Below are 25,625 nucleotides of genomic sequence, written 5' to 3' on the forward strand. Positions count from 1 at the left end.
TTCTTTGTTGTTCTTACAACACTCTGAAATTACTGTACAAGATCCTGAGTCGTTGTACGTTTACAGTTTATGGCTACAGCAAGTGAACACCTTAGTTTAAAACAGTATCCAGCACTTACCGTCACCATTTGAGGCCATGTAAGGTCCCAACGAGAGCGTCCGTGTACCGCTGTGAGCTAGGCTGCTCCACTCACTGCCCTCCCTCCCACGATTCCACCACTGACTCAACCCCACCATGCAAACCTCACCTCCACATTACATGGCCGATGTGGCCTCCAAATGGTCAATGACTGTTATTTCGTCATGGGAGCATCCTTGAGACGGTGAGAGTGTGGTGATGTGCGGTGAACAGGGTAGAGAGAGAGAGAGAGAGAGAGAGAGAGAGAGAGAGAGGAGAGGTGAACACCGTAATTTTTGTAGCATGTACTGAGGGAGGCCTTGGTATGTTGATAGCGACCGAAGTTGGTGGCCTTAGCCTGGTGTGATACTGTTACGTATGTTATCGCTGAACACACTAATATTATATATATATATATATATATATATATATATATATATATATATATATATATATATATATATATATATATAATTTGGGTGATTACAGAGCAAAATGATTAGATTACAGATTACCACACAAGTCCGAAGACAGATGCTAGAAGGAATTGTCTTAGAATTCATATAATTAGAACAAAAATGGTTGAGAAAGTAAATTTCACCACGAATTGAATAAAAGCACGACTAGTCTCTGTCTAGGAAATATAAAACGCTAAATGCGGAATAGACTTGGGTCGATATTGGCTTAGGAAGAGAGTCCAACCTAGCTAGTTCCCCATCGGGAAGTATACTTGGAGAGTAACAAGGAACTTGTGAATCATTGAACAAATGCTGGAGACCTGTGTGTGGAAGTGAGGAGAAAGTGGCATCCAGCGCGCGTGAGGCACGGTAATAACTTCCTACAGATCACAGAGAATGATTCAGACTTGCACAGTGAAGTGACTCATGAACAGATTCCGTCAAGGTCCCAGTCTCATGGATGTACGTGTGTTGCAAGTTCTTTTCTTAGCCAGTACAGAATGCTTTTAGTAATTATGCTTGCAATGGCAAGTACTCAAGTTTTCCCTTACGTTTGCAGTTACCGTTTTCTTTCCATTGATTGCTCCTTAAATTACGTTACAGAATCTGCATTTTAGATAGTGCAGCATTTATTTATTTATGATTTGAACAGTTACACTGATAAGGTGTTTGTATAAAATGTATTACTATAAAAACACGACATTTTCATGAACGGAAAACATCACATGAGTCAAGGAAGTTTTCACACACAAGATTTTAGTAAAAGGAAGGTCACAGTAAGAATTGAAATATTTCATGGGAAAAATGGATCACAGTATGCATAAAACAAGAACCTTTAAAGAACATATTCAACACAGTCTTTAAAATCAGAGAGTCTCCCCTGAGGACGGGATGTTTATACAGTGTTAAATGCAACTTGTTTCGAATTGGTCCGAACCGACATTAACAAAATATTTACATGAACAGATTGTCACGTGCAAATATAGTCAAAACACGAATTTTAGTGAAAACAATTTGTCAAAATATTTGTAGTAGTAAATCAACAGAGATATATGTTTATACAGTGTTACATGCAACCTGTTTCCTGCTCGTCCGAACCAATGAAAACAAGGCATATATATCTATCAACAGACCCTCATAGATTACAAGGGAAACAGGATTTTTAGGACAAACTTAGATAAGTCTAATTACTGCAGTTAAAAGAAAAAGACAGGTCATAGAAGACATGAAAATATACATGTATTGATGCACGGAAAAACAGATTTCGACGAGTGATAGAGAAATCATACGACGAATGTGTTTGCCTCATGTTTCATTGAAATGTCTGTTGCGTCCTGCAACTCTCTCATCTCATGAACTTTTTCTCTTTCCACGGTCATTCTTCGATCCACTGCACGGGTGATGATTGTGATTCTGTAACTCGTTCACCTCCATGAGCTTTTCACTCCATCGCCATGCACCATTGTCAGTACCACTTATATTAGTTGATACCCGAGACGCCTGATTCAAATCCATTTTGGATTTGAAGGTTACCCAATTGTCTTTGCCGGTTGATGAAGAACGGTATTTTCTGTGATTGTGGTTTGTTGCGTTGTTTTTTTTTTTTTTGTAGATGTGATTTGTTGCGTTGTTTTTTGTAGAAGTTGTGGTTTGTTGCGTTGTTTTTTGTAGAAGTTGTGGTTTGTTGCGTTGTTTATTTGTGGTAGCGACGAGGCTGCTGGATATTGCATGCATGTATGTACCTGAGCTTCCGTCTGCGTGTTGTTGTTGTGGATTGTGTGTGCCGTTTTTGGCTCCGACTGACTCCGTCTGCTGCACGCCTGACGCTCTACTGAGCTTGTTTCTAGTTACGTGTTATATAGTTCATCAGGTGTTCATTATCCTCATTTCCTCAAACGATTGTTGCCTGCGGGTATTATTCTCCTGTAAAACTTTTACCTCAATCGAGTCGTTTCTGTTGAAAGAGTCTGTCAGTCTTTCCTGAAGTTCCAAGTGATTCAAAGCAGTTAAGCTCTCTATGTCTGTGAAGTGGCTGGTAGATGACCCGTATCGTGCCACACATTCGGATGTTGCTGAGCCACACACACACACACACACGCACAGACACACGGTCATCTTGCTTTTCAAAAATACTGATCGAAGATTATTTTTAAGTCGAGGAAGACCCAAGGCCAGTGAGGGCCATATTTTGACACTGACCAAGCGATGTGTTCCTGTCGCTCATAAGCCTAAACCGTTGTTACGCAAGGCAAGGATAACCGATCAAATTATCGGTTGTTTTGAAGTGGTCAGTAACAAGGAATGTGGTTTCCTGTTCTTTTGTTTTGCAAGAACGTGAAAGTATTTTCGTATCCGATTTACGCAGGTATCGATGGATATTTTTAGTCACCGGAATTTCAAGAAATTTACGGTTAGAGATACTTTTTGGTTGCTGTGCATCCGATTAGTGGGATACAATACTTTTTTTTCCTTCGTAATATTTCAAAAAAACTCGTCAAAAATCGGTTTTAGGGATGGAAATTGTTTTGCTTTAGCCATTGTCGGTTTAGTACTGTACCGGCCGTCAGCTCCCCCTCTGAAAAAGTCAGCTGTCATGATAATCACATTATTGTTTGGCCACCATAGCCCATCTTAATTAGACGTACCAATAATTTTATTTTTTCCCTGTCGTATTGTGAGAACTCATCCGTGAGTAGCTTTAGGACCATTTATTGCCTGTTTTACATACATATTTCCTGCCCCAGGAGTCCCTGTTATTCTAATGAGGCTCCTGTAGCATTCATGTACCTGGCCACGTCCACAGGTCGTAAAGTATTGGTATGTGTGTGTGCATCTTTGTGCAGAGAGTGCGGGGCAAATTAGTAGCAAGTGCTCGTTGTCTTTTTTTTTTTATGATAGTTGCATCGTGGGTTTTGGCGACACACTAAAACTGTTTTTAGTGTCGAAGTGATGGGTATGTCCAGAGCGGAAATGGCAGTGTGTAACTGATGTTTGTATGAGGAATGTTATATATTGATGTAAACAAGTAGATGAATATTCTACACAGTGTAAGCAGTTGAGTCTTTTATCATGATAGTTTGTCATTTAACACATTTCCATAGAGACCTTACCCTCTTCTATAAATATTACTTTGGTTTCTGCTCCCGAGGCTTGGCTGCTTGTGTGCCCCCACCACTTACGAGACCACGCAGTGCTCTGCAAGCTGCTGCGTCGCATGATTATTGTGTGGCCATTGGCAACTCCCATGTTCTTCCCAATAACTATGACTTGGCACAGATCAGTAGACAGGTCTTTCACTTTCTCAAAACATTCATGAATACTTTCCTATGTTTTTTCTTTTTCCTTTTCATAATTATCTATATTTCAGTTAAGGCATGGCCTTGATGTGGACTTTTGTCCTTGACTGGAGGCTTAAGTATATATATATATATATATATATATATATATATATATATATATATATATATATTGGAAAGGATCACAATTTTGCGCGTGATCAAGATATTCGTGTTTCATTTTCCCCGTGGACTCATAGGAATATATGTATATATATGTATATATATATATATATATATATATATATATATATATATATATATATATATATATATATATGGATCTGCTGCTGCTGGCCTGTGCCCATACAACCTGTCATCAGCCAGACAAGGTCGCTCATCACACTATATGTGTGACGAGGACACGCGAACCTTGTCCCACTGTTCGTAAGTGTAGGGCGTGATAAAAGATTCGATACATTTGTAATCCTTTGCACCAAGTCAAGAAATGAGTTTCGTCCTGATATATCAGTGCATGTAGCGCACTTCATTATGAGTGGGGGAACTTAGTAGTACACATTTGTGAACGTAAGAGTTAACGAACGATGTATTCGCCGAGACTTTGGTCCCACAGTTAACATGGAATGTCCGAAGGCCGAGCTGGGCTGTCCGTAGGTTAAGATTGTCACCTACCAAGTGTCCTCTGAAACTACGGGACTAGTTGTAAATAAACAAACTGTGCGGTGCCGTTTTTTATGGCTGTCTCTGGTGACCACGACCACCATCCAAGATGGGTCGTTTTTACAGTTCCAGTCCTGTTGAGAGACGTGAGCTCTAGTGAGCTCTGAGTTCAGTAGTATGACTCAATACAGTATTTGCTGAAATGTTTGGATATGAATCATCCTCTCTAAACGAAAAGCAGTTGTGGACATGGGCGCAGCTATATATTTGAGTATTGTTTGATAGTTTAAAAAAAAAGAAATTCTTTTTTCATCGAGTTCGTATACAGAGAGCGTAAGGAAAGAAAAAGGAAAAATTATTCAAAATATTAAAGTATGAGAAAGTCATATTCCCCATTCGCCAGCACGTCTTGAGCGAATCCTCAAAGAATTTTTTTTTTTTTACTGTATATAACTTAAACCGAACAGACCTAACAACCCAGAGTGAGTGCGAACAATCGTAGATATTAGTTAATTTCGCTTGTGCGTTTATAATCAGTCTTTGTTTCGCTTATATGGCAACCATTATTTTACTCTTACTTGTTTACCAAGTCTTTATTGCACTCGCCCATAAACGTTAATTATCTTCAAGAAATAACGTACTTTTATGAAAGTGTCTTAACATATTAGTAAATGAAAAATTTCCCGCTCCCGTTATTACTTATTGAGGTAATTTCCTCTATCAACAACACCTTAACGTCATCTCTTCCTCCCTAATTATTTATGTGACGATCGTACAGCTGCACAACTTATATACTTGTGAAATAAGTTTAAGTAAACCCTTCCTTATGGGTGTGTAAACTACCAGTCTTACTCCGGACCCATATTCGGAACTTCCTATATGAAAATCAACTGTTACTGAGCAATATTTTCATCTACACATAAATACACATACGAATTACGTTCGTTCTGTGACGCAGTGTTTTACGACATGGTCCGCACGTTCTCCCTCTGAGCGGCACAAGCCTAAGCAGCGACCCACTTCCTTCCTCTCCCCTCCTCCAGTCTCGCGCACGCCCTTGACGCATGACGTCACCCCCAGGAGGCCGGTGACGAAGCCTTGATAATAACAACAGCGCTTCGCGACCTTCGTACTATTATCGTATCAATGAATATCTATCTTATGTAACAAACTATGTAATATCTTAGATTATAGAATATCAGAGAGAGAAAATATTTCAAGTGTTTCACCTCGCGTGGTGTGCTAAACTACGTACGTAGGCTTAAAGGGACGCTGTGTCCGTTATGTGTTGGCAGGCAAAGTACGTGATTACGGGTTTCCATCCCTCCCACAAGAAGATTTTGGTTTGCGTAAGCGACAGGTTGGATTACACTACGTCGCATCGCATTACGTTAGGTTTAACACGCATTTACGTTAGGGGAGAACCACGAGGGTCGTCTTCGCTACGTAACTCCCAGATATGTGTGATGGGACGGTGTGGGTTTTTGTTTTTTTTTATTTCCCCCGTATTTCAAACCATTCTTCGGGATACCGGGTTACGTATGGAGGTCGTCGCGATAAGATATTGCCGGTGTTATCATAAAGGGCAGGTCTGTCTGAGACTTCTCATTGGTCGTAGACGTAATGTTAGAGCCATAAAAGGTTGTGTAACGAATTTCTGTGAATTGACAGGATTGGAAAGGTTCATATACACAAATACGTTGTCTTGTTTAGTGTTGAACCTGTGGGATTAAAGTGATTTTTTGTTTGATATTTAAAGTTTTGAAAAATGTTAAGATGGCTTCAAGCGCTTAGGGGCTTCGAATTTTAACATCAATGAAGTAATTCAGACTTTTTAACGGAAAAGTCTGTGAAGTTTCCATGGAAAAGTTATAATTTTTCAGTTGAGACGTGTTGATTGCGCCTCTGTTGTCTATGTGAAAGTATGTATTTTTTTCATTTAACGTTGATACTATGTTGTTTGTCTGGTCGGTGTTAAGATAGTAATACATTGTTATGTCACGTCTGCAAGACGACCATTACGTCACTGACGCCTTGCTGATTACGTCAAACCTCAACACAACATCTCTACTTTTTGCTTGATTGTCTGTCGTTCTATTAGGTATACCCAAGTACATCTTCTTGAAAGTATTAATAACCCAGATGATCACTTAAGGGAAGGCTTAAATTGGGATTATTGGATTTACTAGTCTTAGAGACGGATTTAAACGTGGATTATTCTCGCATTACGTAAAAGGCCCAGGAAGTTGCACGTGCTCCGTCGTGGAAACTGGGGTTATTTTTGGTAGGTATTACCTCTCACTGACATGCTCCTCAGCCACATGAAGAGTAAAAAAAAAAAAGTCCACCATGTTCGTTACTATATAAGAGTGCATCTGATGTCAAGGATATTATTTTTTTTTGTACATTTTTTTTTTGAGAGTAAATAGCTTTTTTTGTTGTGCTCTTTGCCCACGTAGTTATTTCTCACAGCGACGGTTTGTTGGAGAACGAGGAGGTATTGCGTATGTGATGCATGACTTGGTTTTCGTTTTTGACTTCCATGTGCGGGATAATAATGTTCAAGATGGTGATTTGAAAGTAGTTGGTGATTATGAAGTGTCAGATAGTGTTCAAATGTTTACAGTATTGAAGTACAGTTTAAGTGCACCATTTTGATATCTGGAGGGAAATGATACATTTGTTTCTATTTCAGCAGTTTTGATACACGAGAGTTTATGGATTTATTATTTAAATGTAATATTAGGACAAATTGTAATATGTTTCACAGCAGCTCCGTATCATGTTAAACATAAGTATGACAGTTTGAATTGTCTGTATGGCGTTATTCCAGGGTTACTTTAACTTGTCTGTATGGCGTTACTCGTGTTACTGTAAACTCTGCATGGCGTTACTCCAGTGTTGTCATGTGTATTAATACATGAGAATTAAGTTAAAGGCCATAAATACGGCATTAAGGAGCCTTAAACACGATGGTATAACTCTTGGGAATTTAGTATGACGGCTTAAGCTCTGTCTTATCCTCGGGTCAAAGGTCACCCTCAAGTCTTAGGGTTGTACCATCTTGCGCAAGGGATTAACAACACTTAATGTGTCATGATTTTCAGTAAACAACGCAGCATATTAGGAGGCTACTCAATGCTCCTATGTCTTGGTCAAGTCCAGTGGTCCCATGGCTCCATTGCATTTCAGGTTTGGTTAAAAAGTAAAATTGAACGGGTGTTGAGCCATCAGGCTGCAGGATTTATAAAAAGTGTAGGTTTGTGGACTTGTTTGTCATCAAAACAACATACCGTGTGCGAGGCAGACCTTCCATTATTCAACATATTGTGGTGGTGGTGGTGGTGGCGGGCAAGCCTATCATGTTATGAATGAATGGAATACGAGGCGTCGTACGCTCCACCGTTTTTGGACACTGACGAGGCTACTTCGCTTTGTTCAGGTTTATTATGACTCTCTGCGAGCAAATTGGCGAGGAGGATACTGCATTTAACCCTGGCTTATCTGTGGGTGTGGATAAAGAAAAAATCTAGCATTGTAGCTAACATCCTGTCTGTGTAAATTCTGTTGGTATAACTCACATCTATTACTTAGTGTATTTGATATGTCACATTCTTAACCTCCTGAACACAAAAGTTCAGTCCCCCCTTAAGCAAGACGATACGACCCTTGGGCTTTGATAGCATGACCTTTGACGTGAGCAAAGTGCAGGCTAGCACATTGAAGATTTCATATCGTTTTGTTCTAGGTTACATCGTAGTACCGGTACACGCTCATCATGCGGCCGACAGCGTCAACATTTGACTTGGCCGGCAGCGTCAACCGTTGAAATTAACCCCAACGTTCCTTTTACTCCCTTAAACCTTTGTCTGACGAAAAACATTTGTCACTGTGTCGAAACGTGTCTTTACATATAATCTTTTAATCACCGTCGTTTTTACATAAATGTTTTTACACAGAGCGGCGAGTGGTGTGTGCCCTTTGGTCAGATCGCTTGGTTGAAGATGGCTGGGATGTCAAAAACACCTTATCTCTTGTTTTTAATTGCTGCGGCTGCCAGCAGTGCTGTTGTTACATAGTGATGGCTCCTGACTAGAACTGAAACTCATACTCCAAACGGAACTGTTTTCATATTCTTATTGCCCTAAAAACAAAGAAAATGTGATAATTGTTGCAGTGATTCTCTTCACTCTAACTGGATTAAACCCCCTTTAGTACGACTGAAATGTACTCGGCGTCTTTTGCGGGACACAGGTATAACAAATTATCCAGGTTGATGGTAGAATGTAGTTTCTCTGGATTCCCTCACATATTGGGGCTCATAATGCATGATAAGACTATAGAAGCTTGTGATTAGAAGAATACTCGCAGTTGACTAACTTAGGTCTTTATGTGAGCAGCCTAAAAGCAATCATCCAAGAGAATGTGAACGAAATCTATTGGGCTTAAGATGTAGTGTTATCAACGTAAGCAGAGAGCCATATCTACCAACATAGTCTTAGTTATCTCGGGTGAAAGGAAAATAAGATAGATGAGAAATTAATCAGAGCTCCTCTAGTGTTTGTAGACCTGACTTTTAAACATGAAAGGGTCATTGGAAGAGGAAGAGACGAAAGATGGAAGACCTCCGACTTTCTTGTACAATATACGGCTTCACTGACAGAATCAGTAGTCACGTTGATGTCATTGTTGCTTGTCTCAGTCTGGTCTACAGATGCCCTCGGGAGTTTGTCCCTCCTGTTGATAGGGTACAAATGAAATGTAGACTTCGCCAGCAGAAATATAGTGTCCACGTTAAGATATTGTCCGCCCCTATATGTTTTCAGTGGCGATACACGGGCAAGGTTTATTGTGGGTACAAGCATATGACGCTTTGAGGGTAACATCATCGTACATCTGGACGCCTCATTGTGCCCCAAGCTATCTTGGAGAAATGTTGTTCTCTCTACCGTTCTTGGCTGCCACGTCATTTTGGGATTTAGCTTTTAGGCGGATTATGTCTTCCGCCTGTGTTTCAAGATGGTTGGTTCATACCTTTCTAAGCAGGAGAAAGCCCGAATTCTTGGCTGGAAAGAAGCGTAAGTACAGGAGAGATTAATTTTTTTGTATGGCCGTACTAGGCGCTCAGAACACTCGATCAGGCAGCTGCTGCTTCCTGCAGTGCCTCGCTTGATTCAGATTAAAACCCCATGGCCCTAGAATACTTCTGGAACGTGTGACATTACCTTTGAAAATGCATGGGGTAGATGGACAGGGTCTTTAGTGGACTAACTATCAGACATTGCAGCATTATGTACTTGACTGTTGTAAGATTGGGGAATTCAGAGATGATTAATACCACACGTTATCACTAGACAGAAGCATCTCATCCATAAAAGTGTTCTACCTCAGGCACTTGAAAAACATTGTAAATTTGCTTATCATGAATAATATGGTTTAAAGTCCAATCGTTGTTGTTCAATTTTTGTAAACTATTTTGTATCTAAACGGTTACATGATTTATTTATTATTGCCTAGTTTTCAATTTAGAATATTTATATTCAGAATATGTATATATGAAGCATGTCAGTGAGAGTGTGGGTGAAGGGTACATATGTAGAGGTAGGTGGGTGCAGTTCATTGACAAAGGAGAATTACAAGTGGGTCCCAGAGACCCAAAGTGTTCCCCTTCCCATCAGAGAGAGATGCATCTCCAGATATTATGGCGATATGATGTGAATCTCATTTTGTTGTTGGTCTGATCGTAAATTCTCAGATCTGTAGAACAATTGGATGGATGATGAGAACTAGACAGTATCTCATATTTGTCGGTATTAGTAATATTTTTCAGTCGACCATTTTTTTTTCTTTTCGGATTGAACAAAATACGACCTATACTAAGCATCACACTTGACACACTACACCAGTAACATAAGAAAGACAAAAGCAACTCATAAACTTAGTTCCCTCAGAACACTAATTGGCACAGGATTTGGACAAGAAAAACAAGTCTCTCAACGTCTTATGCAAACACTTCATCCGCTCCGCCGATGCCTCACCACCCTCCTGGTCTTCCACCTTCTCAGATGCTCGTAGAACATATCTCAAGACACTTCATGCCCACGATGCAACTGCCATAAAGGGAGAACCGGGAACTTATCTCTCAGTTGCCATGCACACTTTGGACATAAACCTACACACAACAATAACAAGACTTTATGACCAGTAGTGGTCTCGACTGGTGGACATGGCCACCAGCTTCCTGGGTGATGCAGGAACCTCCTAAAGACAGAAGGGATTCCTTGGGCCAGATGTAAATGTGAGAACGTATATGGTTTTAAAGCCATCCTGATAAATTTCCTTTTCAGTGGTATCATCTCTGTTAGTGTTTACTTCCTTAATCTGCAGGTTATCCCTGTGCTGGTTTATTTACCTCGCTGTATTTTTCTTTTTTTTTTTTGGCTTTCCCGACAAACGTGTTTCCGTTTGACCAGAGTTCATGTTTCAGGAATATATATTTTTTTCAACTTCTTTAACATATTTCTCTATTTTTTTTTATGTAGATTCACCTTTTCTTTTTTTCTTTATTTCCCTCGTCTTCATGAATTTCTCTTGTTCCGTCATTGTATATATTACAGTATCTATGATTTTTGTTTTTCCTCAGGTATCGTCGTGGTGATGTTCAGTGTGTGTGTGTGTCTGTTAGCACCTCTTGGTGTGGTCGGGCTGCAGCTGCGCACCAAGTGTTGACAGGGTTTCATGGATCAGTGTTGCCACACACGCCTCATGCCATTTAGTGTATGGCAACCCCTCTCAAAGTAAGTGTCCAGTATTTCGTACTTTTTTTTTTTTACTTTCTCCTGAAAATTAGAAAATGTTTTTGGATACTGTTGTGAAATGGTGTTCTTTTCGCCTTGTGTATTTTTTATATGGAGGGGCATTGTGTATTTCTGTCGTTTTGTACAGTCTAAGACTTTAATAGCTTAACTAAATGTTACCTATCCTCTCATACTTGGACCTTACACGTAAATGGGTGGATGCAGCCGTCATGCTACCCATGAAGATGTTTGAGCTGTTGGTCGGTTGTCAAGCCAGGTACACACACACACACACACACACACACACACACACACACACACTCACTCATATTGAGGATCATTTTGGTGAGCTGGTATACCAGTGTTTGCGATTATCTCACACGTCAGGATGGTTGAAGTATCATGTTATTTTCATTCAGCTGTTATATATATATATATATATATATATATATATATATATATATATATATATATATATATATATATATATATATATGTTTTATATGAGCACAGGGCGTGATGTGGCAGCCTGAAACGAGATGATTGCTTATAGTTTTACCAAAGAGCTGCCTGTAGTTTGTTCGTAGCGATTTCAACACAGAGGCTCTGTGGTCATATGTATCAACAAAACATACACAACAAACGATTATGGAATGTGGGAATACAGAATCTGTACGTCACAACCCAAATGTCGGTTTACCTGAGTTACACAGACCACACGAACCCCAAGGTCCAGGCGAGGTGGGCTGGTTATCTCCACTCCCTCCAGCACCACGCCGGTTGGTAAACAATTAGAAAAAATACCTTGCAGGACTGATATGTCTAACGGAAATTTTTATAGGGAAGTCAGAACGTGAATGTGTCATGCATCCCATCACCATAGACAGTCATCCCTTCATTTTTTGTTATAGAGACTGTAATAAGGATAAACTTTGAGCTCCGGTCTCGCGACTTCCAATGTCAGTATTACTTCTAAAGCGAAAGGGTTATCCAGAATTGCATTTTTGTACCCTTAAAGCAGGCGGCAAGGGTAAATTAATGTCGGTACGTTGCCACAGCATGGCCAGGCGAGATCAGCGGTTGTAAAGGTCGCATTAATATATCACTTTGTTGTAGTGATTGAATTAAAAAAATTATTGAGTTCCGGAGAGTGATAGGTGGTGATCAAGGCTAATATTGAACAAATTGATTAAGTTTTGAACAACTTGTCGTGGGAGCATATTCCATACGTCGATAGATATAATTATTACAGCAGTGAGTTGATTGTACATTGTTGCTTAGTGAATGAGTATATTTGTATATCATATTGCATAACTAGACATGAAACAAATAAATTGCATAAGGGAGGTTATGTCAGGGGTTATGTAACAAGTTTGTGATAACGTAACATATCACATCTAAGAGTTCATTTAATAATATGAGGATATTTTACAAGATATTTTGATTTAGAATTAGGCATTTGGTATTTAGCCGTGTATCATGGTACGCTGCTGTGTGTGTGTGGTTCACTCCCATGCTGATCTCCATGTTCATGCTAGGCATCTTTCACTCGCTAATGATTTATTGAAAATTTTCTAAAAGATGCACTATTTTGCGTCACTCAGACACGTTCACGCCCCGGCCGTGCAGATAAATCGGCAGACACACTCCGATTTGAAGAATCTTTCCTCACTGTGAACAGGGGAAATATTAGTATTGAAAAATTTAGCTCGACGAGGCAGACACACGTTGGGATTTACTGCGCGTGCGTCGAAATATTGAATTAGAATAAATAGGTTTTCTTTTGATTTGGATGGAATATATTGCAAATAAGGATTTTCTTTATATTTACACATCGAGATTTTCACTTTGAAGAAGAGGAGTTTTTGACGTAGACCAGCAATTGAGGATTTTGTAGTTAATTGTGATCGCAATGCTTACCTTAAAATTTTCAGAACATGGTTATATACATACTAGTTCCAATAAGTAGGAAATCGCAGCGTTTATTCATATATATGCCGTAATTAAACGATTTTGTGTCTTGCCTCCTTACCAGCAAAGATGATCATCGATGGGTCGTTGTTCTAACAGAAACGCACATAGAAAAACACTTTCCTCTCATGGTCGGAGTTGGTGTGGGCTACGTTGTGGGTCACGTGAGAGAGGTAATGTCGTCGAAGGAGACGCGTAAGATGGTGGACTCTTTGCCTCACTCTTTGTTTTGGTTTCTGACATTTTGTTGCAGTGGATATGGGCCGCGGCTGAACTCTTCTGTGTGAATTTACAGCACTGTTGTCTCTTGGGAATTACGAAGTTTAAGTCTCGTGGGAGTTAGGTAAGAAGGACCTTCGTGGTAGAGAGCATGTACAGTGTGACCTCCCCCGTGGTCATGTCTCTGGCGTCGTAGTCTATATAAATCTGTGGCAGCCAACACGTGTGTGAGTGCGATTTGATAACCCATGTCTTGTATGTGGAGGTAGTACTCCCGTGCCGCACGCTACTGCGAAGCGAGTGGAGGGGGCATGTTGCTTTGCACCTGCCTTTCCGTGTACGGTCACGGGTTTGTGCTGTTATGTATATAGTTTGTATAATGAACTGTTATTATTATCAGTGGAGCTGAGGTTTCTTTCCAGCCCATTGGAGACGTGCATTTTATGATCGCCAGAAGTGAATATATGTACAAAAATCATGTTAAGCTTCCTAATCCTTTATTGCTTGCCGTAAGTAGACAAAGTTACATGCATGCCCTTTACCTATATCAGTTTGATGCTACAATTATAGCAGCGTTTATCCCTTGCTAACAGTTGCATACGCAGTAGAGTTGTACACGTTGTTCTCACATATTTCTATCGAATTTTATATTCGCATCTCGTGTATTTACGTCTTGCTCTGTGCGTCAGTTGCCTTGTAAGCTAGAAGGCTTCCGGCTCTATGCGTTGTTAGTAACAAGGGTTATGAAATATGTGCAAGGGATCCTGCCTTAATGGGTTATTTGTATTACAGTAACACAGGTTGTGAACATTAAAGCTAGCCATTTTGCCCTCTGGGGTATTGATAATATAGTAGCAACAGTTATTAATATTTATGCTAGGCGTCCCGCCGTATGGGTTATTGGTAGTACAGTAACAACTGTTGTGAGCGTGTACAATAACCGTGCATGCGTATGCGTTAGTGGTAATAGAGTAAATGATTTATGATAAAGATCCTCCTTTTGTTATTAAAGAACTGCATACTATAACCTGCACAGAGTAGCTGCCGTTGCCGGCATTGATCTGATCTGGCTAATCTTTTATGATGCTCTTTTCCATATCGTAAATGATATTCGATCGCTCTCTAGCTTCGCTGTCACTGACACCTTAATGTGGTGGAGTATGCTGGTGTATTACTGTGGAGAGAGAGGGATAAGATATCTCTCACATGGCAGGGGTAAGGCTCAGCACACGTGACCACAAGTTAAGGAATGCGGGTGAGGTGTGGTAGTGTGCTACGCTATCGCCTCACGTGAGATTTAGGTAAGGTGTACACACACACACACACACACACACACACACACACACACACACACACACTTTATGTCTTGGTGTCGTTTTTTTCGGTGTTGTTTAAGGAACTTGTGGCTGCCAGTCTTTTTCTCTGTGTGCTGTAAACAATGTTATAAATATCTAGATGTTATTACTGCTTTGTACTGCGTGCTGTCGTTGGATAACATAGCCTTTAGTATATGTTATGTTAGCTTTCCTTTGCATCGCGTTTTTTTTTCTGGTTTTGTCACTAGTTATAACAGCGGACCGAAGCCAGCTGTGCTGTCGTATTTACATAACATATCGCATTGACCAAAGTCATTTGAATTATTGTAGGTTCGTTGTATTTTTTTAAGGGGTTCGGTATTTTAAAGCTTACATCTATATCTATATATATATATATATATATATATATATATATATATATATATATATATATATATATATGTGTGTGTGTGTGTGTGTGTGTGGTGTGTTCGTACGTCGCCCGGACACTAATGAAGGTCGATTGGTGTGATCAGGACGGAAGATAATCATCGCAAGATGTACTCTCTCTGAGATAGACCAGCAGATGGTCAAAGGTGAAGTCCACAGTCCACACTGAGCTGTTCTTTCTCGCGTATATGTCAGTAACATTGGACCATCTTTGAGCATGACGTTACGTACCCTTAGGGCACAACGGTGCCGACTTACGTCTGTAGGTCTTTGACCTGAACTTTGACGAAGGACCAGGCCAGAGGTACCACCTACCTCCATCATACCAAATTCATGCCTTTAGTGCTCAAGGGTCGAACCTTTGTGCTGAAGTGGTTTCAAGCAATGACGGGTCACACAATTTACACATGTCGCCATATAGAGCACTTTGATATGGTGGACTTTTAAGGTAAATATGGTGCTCCTGTATTAAATGTGGTACACTTTCTGTAAATATTATATATTCGTAGAGGATATGGAACGCATATTGGTATCAGTGACCGTAATAGCGATTTGCGCTACACGTATGACGAATACGATTAGAATGATTGTGGAATTCTTGCAACACACTGCTGCTCTTCAAGGTGTAATACGTTAGACGTTCGGCAAATATAGTGCATTTGAAGTCAAGATAGAGCGTTTTATAGCGAGCATGTGCATTCACAGCGAATTGTTGAACTTGGTGCACTTAGAGTGATTTGACGTACTAAGAGTGAACAAAACTGCATTCACAATGAACATGGTGCATTTGTAGGAGCGTGGTGTACATATTGAACATTATGTACGTATAGTAAGCATCATATATATACAAGTGATTGTAGCTGAATGCAAATAGTAGCATACTCAACCACGCTGTTTGTGGTGGAACAGAAACTCGCGGATTATGTGGTAGGAGCACAAAGACATGCAGAGACTTCAAAAAACAGAAAAAAAAAAAAGCCTGTACACTTATTGCGAAGGAGGAGCAGATAATGTCTTATCGTGGATTTGAAGCGAAATCTTCATCAAGTATATACTGGATCGTATTCGTGGTACTGCCTTTTCACCACTTGAATTGTCTAATCAGTCGATACATACGTTAACAATCCTGTTTAAGAGGAGAAAGTCCTTCGCCTCATTCGAGATAGATGGCTTGCCCACGAGTTGGTATCCGGTACTAACGAGTGATTCATGTTGGTCGCTCACGAGTACTGCATTTGTCTGTGTCTCTCTCCAAGTAAGGTGACCACAGTAAACATAATGCATAAAAAAAAAAATGAAAGTTAAATGTGATGATGTTAGAGTTAACATCATTTTGCCATCGCATTTGAACGTCATCACGCACTTACTAAAGTTAGTGAAGTAAGTGCACTTGTAGTGAGGAGATGAAGGAGTAATCATTTCATGTGTGTGTGTGTGTGTGTGGGTGTGGGTGTGTGTAGAGATTTGCTAAGTCTGAGCTTGGCGCCGGCTGGCTGTTGTCAGTGGCAGCACTCATTCTCGGGTGTGGCGTCACTGGCACAGGTCGGGTGCGTGTGCTCGGGTGCCATGACTGGCACAGGGTGGCCTCCCCCTCCCTGTGTGGTATAAACTGTGGTGTGGTGGGGATCTTACATGGATGTATGTGTGTGTGTGTGTGTGTGGTGCGTTGCTTCATCCCGAATAAATTCAGCTCATAAAGTCGAGTTGAGTAGAGGAGAAGAAGCCTTTTGGTTGAAACCGATGGATTTCTCTGCCGATGATCTGTTATGTTCTTGTGCATACGATGTCAATTGATGGTTGGAATCGATTGATTTCTTTGCCGATAATCTATTGGTTTTTTTTTTTTTTTTTTTGTTTGTTTTTGCATACAATGTTGATTGAGTTTGAGTGACAGTTTTCTGTCTTGTGTGTGATTAGTTATTAGTACGATAAGGGAAGGGTGTTGTATTCTATTAGTACGATAAGGGAGGGATGTTGTATTCTATTAGTACGATAAGGGAAGGGTGTTGTATTCTATTAGTACGATAGGGAAAGGTGTTGTACTCTTAATGGCACCTTTATTATCGTGTGTTTTCTACGTGGTCTACCATGATATAACTTTTTTTCAACTGTCCGCATTCACATTCTCGTCATTCCCATTTATTCATTTTCATCTGCCACTCTCATCACCTCGAAAAACACTTCAGTTTTTTCCCCGTGGTGTTGCTTTATTTCGTGTTATGTCCTCTGGTTATGTTCTGTATCTGCTTTCATGACGAAGGAAGAACAGTCTAGTTATGCTCTGTATCTGCATTCATGAAGCAAGAACACTCTGGTTATGTTCAGTATCTGCATTCATGACGAAGGAAGAACAGTCTAGTTATGCTCTGTATCTGCATTCATGAAGCAAGAACACTCTGGTTATGTTCAGTATCTGCATTCATGACGAAGGAAGAACACTCTGGTTATGTTCAGTATCTGCTTTCATGACGAAGGAAGAACACTCTGGTTATGTTCTGTATCTGCATTCATGACGAAGGAAGAACACTCTGGTTATGTTCAGTATCTGCATTCATGACGAAGGAAGAACACTCTGGATATGTTCTGTATCTGCATTTATGACGAAGGAAGAACACTCTGGTTATGTTCTGTATCTGCAATTATGACGAAGGAAGAACACTCTGGTTATGTTCTGTATCTGCATTCATGACGAAGGAAGAACAATCTGGTTATGTTCAGTATCTGCATTCATGACGAAGGAAGAACAGTCTCTGACGAAGGAAGAAGTGTTCACCGTCGATGTGATCAAGCCGGGTTATATCAAGGTTATGATCAAGTCGCCCTTTTTTTTTACCACCATCATCATGCAAGGAGGACAAATTTAATGGCCTCTTAACACCTCGCTGTAACTCGATCCAAATATCTTTGATACAGTCTTTGTTCTCCACCTCTGGACCTTGTGTATGTTAATTTCAGGGTTTTTTTTTTATTTTTTTTCTAAGTACGATGACCAAACTCGATAAACATTGTTGATTTTATTTTCTTTATTTTAATTACGATGACCAAACGCGATAGAATTGTTAATTTTATTTTCTTTATTTTGATTACGATGACCAAACTCGATAAACGTTGTTGATTTTATTTTCTTTATTTTAATTACGATGACCAAACTCGATAAACATTGTTAATTTTATTTTCTTTATTTTAATTACGATGACCAAAATCGATAAACATTGTTGATTTTATTTTCTTTATTTTGATTACGATGACCAAACTCGAGAAACATTGTTAATTTTATTTTCTTTATTTTGATTACGATGACCAAACTCGAGAAACATTGTTAATTATATTTTCTTTATTTTATATTACGATGACCAAAATCGATAAACATTGTTGATTTTATTTTCTTTATTTTGATTACGATGACCAAACTCGAGAAACATTGTTAATTTTATTTTCTTTATTTTAATTACGATGACCAAACTCGAGAAACATTGTACTTCTGGCGGAGTATAGGATGCATGCAAGTGGTTTCCTAAATCAAAGCCATCTCTCAGGGACTCGACTGCGATCTTTAATGTTTGCTTGCAGACAGTCTGTCTCCTTAACTGTTCTCCCAGGGTATGTGTGTGTGTGTGTGTGTGTGTCGGTCTCAAGGCCGCCTGATTGGGTACGTTTTCGGTGCGCTTGTACCCGAACATCCCCAGACAAGACACACATATCCTCTCTCTCTCTCTCTCTCTCTCTCTCTCTCTCTCTCTCTCTCTCTCTCTCTCTCTCTCCGTCAAGGGCTTCCCCAGGACACTTCCATCCCTACTAGTGAGTAGCTGTTTGGAATGTGGGGTCAAGCATCGTATACTTTTACCTCTTGAGCAGCTTTGACCCGAAGGTGATCAGGGTTAAGCTAAGCTGGCAGAGTCTGGATCAAGGAGACTATGATGGATAACCTTAGAAGAAAATGGGAAGTAGCAAGGGGTTGTCCTAGGTTTACCAGTTGGTTCAACAGCACTTCATGCTTAAAACAAGTGTGAAGGGAGCATTGAAAAGCGAAATATAAGGATTTTTGATAATTTACCGTCATTTACGTTGATTTTTATATGGTGTAAGGACTGGGTGTTAAAGAAGTAAATGTGATAACTAAAAAGATTATTTTTTTATTTTATGTTAGCTGAGACGGGCGGGATACTGGGGGGCCTAATGAAGGCCATCTCGTTAACGCTATATATATATATATATATATATATATATATATATATATATATATATATATATATATATATATATATGCTTGTTTACTATACTTGATAGCCGTTTCCCACGTCAGCGAGGTGGCGCCAGGAAACACGAAGAACGACCCATCCACTCGTTTACACATATTTACATAAACGTCGTCTATGTATATATATATATATATATATATATATATATATATATATATATATATATATATATATATATTATTATTATTATTATTATTATTATTATTATTATTATTATTATTATTATTATTATTATTATTATTATTATTATTATTATTATTATTATTATTATTATAATATTTAATTGCCGTCTCCCGCGTTAGCGAGGTAGCGCAAGGAAACACGAAAGAATGGCCCAACCCACCCACATACACATGAATATAAATGAACGCCCACACACGCACATATACATACCTATACATTTCAACGTATACATACATATACATAGACCTATACACATGTTCATATTCATACTTGCTCCCTTCATCCATTACGTCGCCACCCCGCCACACATGAAATAGCACACACACACACACACACACACACACACACTGCGAGGTAGCGCTAGGAAAAAGACAAAAAAGGCCACATTCGTTCACACTCACTCGCTAGCTGTCATGTGTAATGCACCGAAACCACAGCTCCCTTTCCAAGTTCAAGCCCCACAAAACTTTCCATGGTTTACGCCAGACGCTTCACATGCCCTGGTTCAGTATACACATATATACACATGTACATATTCATGCTTGCCTTCAATCCATTTCCCGGCGCCACCCCGCCACACACACACACACACACACACACACACACACACACCTTAGCCTGAGCTACGGACCCACACCAACCTTAAGGGTGGATGAACAGCTGGGTTGACTGTGGACCGACAGCCACGAGTAAGGTTCGAACCTATGTGCTCGACCCTGGACTGCCCGTGAATGCGCCGCGGTCACGAACGCAAAGCATTTTTAACTGCTGAATGAAAGAGGTTAAGCCACATTTGCACATACAGTTTCGCACAGAATAATGCTGATGATGACATGCTGTTAACAGGGAATAAACGGTCGTTAAGAGCCGTTGTGGGTATTTGAACGCGGTAGAGATAACGCACTTTACGTTTTACCAAAGATCTTTCAGTGTATTTTCTCTCAGTTCATATGATTTTTCGAATACTAACAATATTAACTACCATAATGATAGTGATAATAATAATACTAATAATAATAATAATAATAATAATAATAATAATAATAATAATAATAATTGTAATAATAGTAGTAGTAGTAGTAGTAATAGAATAATGATAATGGCAATAATGATAACGATGAACGATGGTAATGAAAATATCAGTTATTGATAATTATCTTGAGCATTAAGAAAAAAGAATGACATTAATGCAAACGATTGTTACAGTGTCATCATTATAGCAACAACAATAATTAATAAAGGTAAACGTAGGATTCAGGTGAACTAAGGATGGAAATGAGTGGAAAAATAAAGAAATGAAAACAAAAGAGTCAGGTTAGGCAATGTGTTGGGAGACTGCGTCACACACACACACACACAGCTACGAGGCCTAACAGAGCCGACTAGGAAGGTAGCCAAGCGTTTATTGTTCTTATCCTAAGGCCAAGGCCACATGCCACTTGCCAGTTGACTTGCCGTGTTTAACTGGAGCCAAAAAGACCCAAAATAGGCACGGTACAAAGACGGGGATACAGCTGCTGCAGTGCATGATAACGAAATGTTTGTGTCTGTATTTTCGTTGGCTTAGTTTGTCCATCGAAACAGACATGGGTTTTTAGGAGGAAGGAAGGTTGAATGTTGTGGGAAGTATGGTGTGACAGACATGGGTTGTGGGAGGAAATAAGGTTGGCTTTTGTGGGAAGTATAGCGTAACAAGACACGAGTTGTAGAAGGAAATAATAATGTCCCTCAAGACAGACAGACAGACACACGGGTTGTGGGTAGAAATACTATTGGCCATCGAGACAGACACACGGGTTGTGGGTAGAAATACTACTGGTCATCGAGACAGACACACGGGTAGGTTGTGGGAGGAAATTAGAATGAATGTTGTGGGAAATATAGCTTCACAGATTTAGGCATGACGTACTTCATGTCCGGGATGGGTGGCGTAACTCTGCTGGCGGCGTTTGGCAATTCTAATGACGTTAGTGTAGCGTCTGTTCCATGTTGATGATGACGCTCTGAATATTATTTTTTTTTTTCCCCCCAGTCCTAGTAGGGATTCTGTATACCTGCCGTTTTAGCTGAATGACGTTAGCTGTTCATTGCTATTAACTCTAGCATCATGCATACATGCACAAGCTCTCCCGCCATAACAATTGTGATATGTGAGCTGGTCTGGTCCCACGCTCCGTTGTTCGTCAGCCATTATTTTTTTTTTCTTCTCTTATTTCATTCCTGGGGAACATGACGCAGTAACAGAGGCTCACGTGAAGTTATGTGTAGAATATTCTCGGAGTGAAATTGACTTAGATTTTTCTGAAGTCTGTATTTACGTGTCAGTCATCAGATGTTGGGAATATTCCATTCATTTCGGATGTTTCCTAGTGTTTCCGTACAACATACGTATAGGATTTTACATTTTTCCATTCCATTCCTTTCCATTACGTTTTCCATGCCATTACATTCAGTCACAGAGACACTGACAGAATCCTGAGATATATATTGTAAGTGGATTTGATTGTGAATCTACTGGTAATATAATTTTGAAGTCTGTTATCGTAATGGTGGCGCATCAACAACAGGGTCTCGTATTCTATGGGACGCAAGTTGCTTATTTCGTGATGAATTTAACATATTTCCTTCATATTCTATGGGACATAAGTTGCTTGTTTCGTAATAAATTTACTTTTTATTTTTAATATGTGTACATGTTCTTTTATAGTATGAGCAGACTCGTCGAGGCTACTGGGATACAGTGGCAAATCATGATTACAGGGGAGGGGGTGCTGGAAGGGCGGTGATGAAATTTGAATATATATATATATATATATATATATATATATATATATATATATATATATATATATATATTCGCCGTTTCCCGCGTTAGCGAAGTAGCGCTAAGAACAGAGGCCTAGAGCCCCCTTCTCTGTTCTTTTTTCGGAAAATTGAAAACAGGAGGGGAGGATTTCCAGCCCCCCGCTCCCATATATATGTGTGTGTGTGTGTGTGTGTGTGTGTGTGTGTGTGTGTGTGTTGGTACAGCAACTTCAACTTACAGAAAATTTATTACGTAAAGTTCCAAGAAAGATATCATTATGTCATTATACCGATTTTCTTTTATACATGAGCTCTCTCTCTCTCTCTCTCTCTCTCTCTCTCTCTCTCTCTCTCTCTCTCTCTCTCTCTCTCTCTAAAGAGGGGAGGGGTCGCTGGTCTGGGTTGCGTCATCTCTCGGCAGCCAGCGGCTCTCCCCCTCCCTCCCATGCACTCACTGCGCGCTTTGTATGTTGACATAATATAGTAAAAAAAAAAAATAAAAACTTTTGCCATACTGTGGGCCAGGCCAGTGACGCCAGGCACGCAGACAAACACGTGGTGTCACATGGTCGCCTAAAATGAAGCACGTCGCAGACATAAGGGGCGCCGTTTTCTTTGCGTCACATGACTCAAAAAAAAAAGAAGAAAAAAAATGGAGTGTTATTGTGCATGACTGGTCTGATGTAGGTTTATTCCGCGTTAGTGGAGGCTCCCACTGGCGCAACGTCATATGTAATTTTTTTTAAGAATATTGAATTTTTTTTTCAAACTTATAAGAATGGATAAGGATGGTGTATATATATATATATATATATATATATATATATATATATATATATATATATATATATATATATATTTTTTTTTTTTTCTTTTCTTTTCTTTCGTACTATTCGCCATTTCCCGCGTTAGCAAGGTAGCGTTAAGAACAGAGGACTGGGCCTCTGAGGGAATATCCTCACCTGGCCTCGTTCTCCGTTCCTTCTTTTGGAAAATCAAAAAAAAAAAAAAAAACGAGAGGGGAGGATTTCCAGCCCCCCGCTCCCTCCCCTTTTAGTCGCCTTCTACGACACGCAGGGAATAGGTGGGAAGTATTCTTTCTCCCCTATCCCCAAGGATAATATATATATATATATATATATATATATATATATATATATATATATATATATATATATATATATATATATATATATATCCCGTTTCCGTCGTATTCACCAAGAATCATGCTCTTGTGCAGGGCTCATACTGTCGTGTTCAAGGATTATACCGTCGTGCTCAAGGATCGTACCGTCGTGCTCAAGGATCGTACCGTCGTGCTCAAGGATCGTACCCTCGTGCTCAAGGATCATACCGTCGTGCTCAAGGATCGTACCGTCGTGCTCAAGGATCGTACCGTCGTGCTCAAGGATCGTACCGTCGTGCTCAAGGATCGTACCGTCGTGTTCAAGGATCGTACCGTCGTGCTCAAGGATCATACCGTCGTGCTCAAGGATCGTACCGTCGTGCTCAAGGATCGTACCGTCGTGCTCAAGGATCATACCGTCGTGCTCAAGGATCGTACCGTCGTGCTCAAGGATCGTACCGTCGTGCTCAAGGATCGTACCGTCGTGCTCAAGGATCGTACCGTCGTGCTCAAGGGTCGTACCGTCGTGCTCAAGGATCGTACCGTCGTACCCAAGGATCGTACCGTCGTGCTCAAGGGCCGTACCGTTGTGCTCAAGGGTCGTACCGTTGTGCTCAAGGATCGTACCGTCGTGCTCAAGGATCGTACCGTCGTGCTCAAGGATCGTACCGTTGTGCTCAAGGATCATACCGTCGTGCTCAAGGATCGTACCGTCGTGCTCAAGGATCGTACCGTCGTGCTCAAGGGTCGTATCGTCGTGTTCAAGGATCGTACCGTCGTGCTCAAGGATCGTACCGTCGTGCTCAAGGATCATATCGTCGTGCTCAAGGATCGTACCGTCGTGCTCAAGGATCGTACCGTCGTGCTCAAGGATCGTACCGTCGTGCTCAAGGATCGTACCGTCGTGCTCAAGGATCGTACCGTCGTGCTCAAGGATCGTACCGTCGTGCTGTTATCATACACACGAGTGTTATCAGTCAGCAAAATGATCAACACAGTGATCAACACAAGGTTATCTATTGGTAATCAGAGCTGAGCGATTGACGCGCGCCGCCCCTCTGCCCTACGTTGGCCTTGGCAGGCCGCCCTGCGCGTTGGCCGGGCTGGCGTCTGCGCACAGCCTATCAGCAAGGAGTGTTTGTTTACATAAGGCGTGATGACGTCGTGGGGCGGCCGGTGGTGACACGTGATGTTGTTGTTATTGGGTATAAGAGGAGGATGACCACCCAGAGAAGAGCCGTGTGAAATTTTGAGAGATGTTGAATCTCTCTCTCTCTCTCTCTCTCTCTCTCTCTCTCTCTCTCTCTCTCTCTCTCTCTCTCTCTCTCTCTCTCTCTCTCTATCTATCTATCTATCTATCTATCTATATGTCTCCGGTGAGCGCTACGCGCTAGTACCTGATTAATAACATCATCTCGTAGTCACACACACACACACACACACACACACCCTCTGGTTGTAAGGGTTAGGTTTCATAACGCGTCTCAGCGTTGAAAAGAAGATAGCTGTTTTATCTGCGATGTTACACATCTGATTTTTTTTTTCTCAGCAAGATCATGACGCAAAAGAAAGTAGTATCTTGCAAGTCTTCCTCATTATATGTTTATTCGGTTCATCTTCATGCTTGGACTTTCGAATTCCCTTAAGGTTATATCGAATTATCTTACTTTTTTTTTTTTTATCTATTTTATTTATTATGTCTGACTATCACTATCGTTATTGTTTCTTAACCAAAGCCTATATTTTCAGTGAGGCAGCTTCCCTAACACTCTCTCACCCTCAGTGCTTAACTATCAAGATTATGATTACAGTAAACATTCATTAATGTTTTGGGTATTCGCAGTTCCCACACACACACAAAATATATATATATATATATATATATATATATATATATATATATATATATATATATATATATATGTAGATAGATAGATAGATAGATAGGAGAGAGAGGTAGAATGTTTGAGGAAAGGAATCTGGATGTT

General features: G+C 40.1%; 1 protein-coding gene and 1 long non-coding RNA gene across 3 annotated transcripts in view; one reads left to right on the top strand and one right to left on the bottom strand.

Moving 5' to 3' along the window:
* Positions 1–242, bottom strand: part of LOC139750198 (uncharacterized) — a 71,107-nt gene extending 70,865 nt beyond the window's left edge. The window contains exon 1 of the mRNA XM_071664623.1: positions 120–242. The gene's annotated coding sequence lies outside the window, so the exon portion shown is untranslated. The remainder of the gene's footprint in view (positions 1–119) is intronic.
* Positions 1–25,625, top strand: part of LOC139750200 (uncharacterized) — a 139,723-nt gene that overhangs the window by 31,053 nt on the left and 83,045 nt on the right. For both annotated transcript variants that reach the window (XR_011713103.1, XR_011713102.1), the window contains exon 2: positions 11,176–11,329. This is a non-coding gene — a long non-coding RNA (uncharacterized lncRNA). The remainder of the gene's footprint in view (positions 1–11,175; positions 11,330–25,625) is intronic.

Source organism: Panulirus ornatus, chromosome 9, assembly GCF_036320965.1.
Source record: "Panulirus ornatus isolate Po-2019 chromosome 9, ASM3632096v1, whole genome shotgun sequence".
In the NCBI taxonomy this organism is placed as follows: domain Eukaryota; kingdom Metazoa; phylum Arthropoda; class Malacostraca; order Decapoda; family Palinuridae; genus Panulirus; species Panulirus ornatus.